A 3097-nucleotide genomic window follows, 5' to 3' on the forward strand; every position below is an offset into this window, starting at 1 on the left:
TATATATATATATATATATATATATATATATTCAGCACTCCCATTTCTTCTTGTCTCACCGCTGACAAGCTGTATGCTTTCAGGCATTTATTCACTTTAATTAATTATTGAGTTTATTGGCATAGAGCTGTTCATGAAAGCCCCCTATTAATCTTTAAAGCTAGTAGACTTTGTAGTGATACCCCCTTTATCAAATTGATGAAACAAGACACAAATTGATTAGTCTTGCTAGAAATTTATTATTTTGTTAATCCTCGCAAATAGACCAATTGTATTGATGGAAGACTCAATATCAAAGAGCAAAATTAAAAAGCACAACCTCGCATCATATTGACATAATGGGTATTTGGTCTCATAATGGAAGGTGGTTTTGTTGCTAATGGCATCCAAAACTTTCTAAAAATCAAATTACCTTACAATCCATTTCAAAAGTCACCCAGAATTTATTTATTCAACAATTAAAAAAAAAAAGTCTATGTTCCAGGCAACATTCTATTACCCACATATATCTTTCTGTACAAACAAAAATGCTTATTAAATTTGCTACTTAGTTTGCTTTTGTATTATACATTCCAAAATATGCACTTCCTCTCTACTTCAGTAATATATATATATATGGTTCCAAATTACAGATCTCTAAATGATGTCCTTTCTCTCAGAATCTTTTGTCCTTCTGTATCAACAATCAGCTAACTACAGACCAAAATTTATAGTCAAGCTTCCCAAACAGAGCCTACCTGCAATCATGGAGGAAAGGAAGAAGAAAGAAAAGGATAATTAATTTTTAAATATAAATAAAAATTCCCACAGAGAGAAAATGCCAATCGATAGATAGCCTATCACTCCTACAGAAGGCTGAAAGGCTATAGCTGGCATTTATAATGCATTGGTTCCTTGCATTCCACTCTCAGCACACTTTACGGCAGCACCATAGGAGTTGGGAGCTGCCTTCCACATGGAGTCAGAAGAAGACTTACTTCTGGGAAACTGGAGATGCTGTTGGTCTTCCCTCCCCAGCGCTGTGGTTGTCTTATACGTGGTCTCTAGACAGGAGCATCCTCTGGGTTCCCTTCAGACTCCTCTCTGGCCCGTGCCTTCCTCTCCCTCGCTCTCCATGAACTCCTGAGATGATCAGTCCCATAGTTCTGCATTTCTCCTTCCCTTGGACCCACTATGTCTGGTGGACAAGAAACGAGGTAAGAGTATTCTGGGAACGTGCAGAAGTGTGCCTTACAACTTCCTTTAGCCAATATTACAAATGCATTGTCTTTTCAGCCTATTAAATATACCTTGGATTACCATCAACTCTGATCAGCCTCAGCTGCTCTGGAGTGGGGACATGGAGTAAGATGGTTTTGACCTCGTACAGACAATGGATAGGTAGCCACAGTCAGTTCCCAGGGAGATTACTTTTGTTAACAGATCTCTCTCTCTCTCTCTCTCTCTCTTTCTCTGTCTCTCCCTCCCTCCCACCCTTTCTCAATATAATTTAATTGACAATATGGTTCACATAACACACACTTCCATAGTTCATTCAGATTAAAAAGAACTCTGCCATCATTTCTACACTCGGTCCCAGAACATTTTCATCCCTCGTGTATTTTTTATTGGCTCCCCAGTTCCCTCCAAACCCTCCCCTGGGCCACCAGTAAGCCCCTGATGAGTAAATAATCTAGTTATGTTTTCTATAGCTTCACCCACCCTGGTCTTCATGTACTGGAAAACATACGAAAACAAAGCAATAATTACACAACAAACCAGATGTAAACACCCAATCAAGAGAAAAGTAGAGTGTTAAAAACTAGAAATTTAAAGTGGGTCAAAAGGGAGATCAAATTATTAACCACCACATATTAACCTAATGACACTTACCATGATCACATTTACAATACTCTCTGTCTGATAGCAAAGCTGTTCGCATCACTCAACCATGGTTGGAGAGGATTCATCAGAGACTTAATCCATGTTGGGGTCCTGAAAATGGATTTTGAGTTCCCACTATCATCCATTACCTTCTGTGAATCAGGTTATTAACCCAATTTTGGGGGGGGGGATGGGGAATAGCTGAATATGTGCTTTTTTTTCTTCTAAAACTCTCCTTCAGCAACACACGAAGAAAAGAAGAAGCTAAGGAAGAACAACAGATTCTAAATGTGGTGATGGAAAGTTTCCACCCTGAAACCTTCCCCAAAGAACGGGGCTGTAGAATCTATGCTGAATTTTAGAAGACACCTCGTCTAATGGATGTGCCTCTAAACTTGCTGCCGGCCTAGCCACATACCCTCAGGAAAACAATCCCTTTCTGAGGTGTAACAGGTGCAGGACCACCCTACCCATTCTCTGATGCTCTGTCCTCCCTGCTCAGAGAGGTGCAAGAGGTCCTCATTTATATATGCAGGGTCGTTATGAACAGCACTGTAGAGAAAGCTTTACAAGGGACGCCCCACAAAGAGATATGATCAGGAAAGCAATTTGGTAGCAGGTCATCTGAAGAACCTGTCTTCCCATTACCCTGTCAGCGTCTTATATCGAGTGGCGCGCACTCACCCGCTGTGCACCTTCAAGCAACCAGGGTGCTGCGCTGTTAGGGGCCATCCAGTTACTTCCAACTCACTGCAACTCTGTAAGCAACGGACACACCCATGTCTGTTCTGGCCGTTGGTCACGCCCACAATGTTGTTATATTGGAGTCTGGTAGTGTGTTCTTTCATATCATTGATGTTCCTCTTTCTTGCTGACGCACACCTTTATGATGTCCCCATCTAAGGATTGTTCCTTCCTGATAACATGTCCAAAGTAAGAGAGGCCAAGTCTTGCCATCTTTACTTCCGAAGATCAGTTTGACTGCATTTATTCCAAAGGACATTACCATATATACTCGGGTATAAGCCAACCGAATATCAGCCTAGGCACCTAATTTGACCCCCAAAATTCATTAAATATGTGATGAAAAACGCGACTTATACACGAGTATATATGGTAGTTCCTTCTTCATTTAAACCGAACAGGGGAACGTTGCATGGTTCAAAATCTGAAAGAGTAGATGTCAGACAGTGCAAGGTATGACAAAATGATAATTAATAAGTCATCAAGGGCT

This window comes from Echinops telfairi, unplaced genomic scaffold, assembly GCF_000313985.2.
Source record: "Echinops telfairi isolate 266 unplaced genomic scaffold, ASM31398v2 ScPeMD7_23;HRSCAF=83, whole genome shotgun sequence".
Classification (NCBI taxonomy): Eukaryota; Metazoa; Chordata; class Mammalia; order Afrosoricida; family Tenrecidae; genus Echinops; species Echinops telfairi.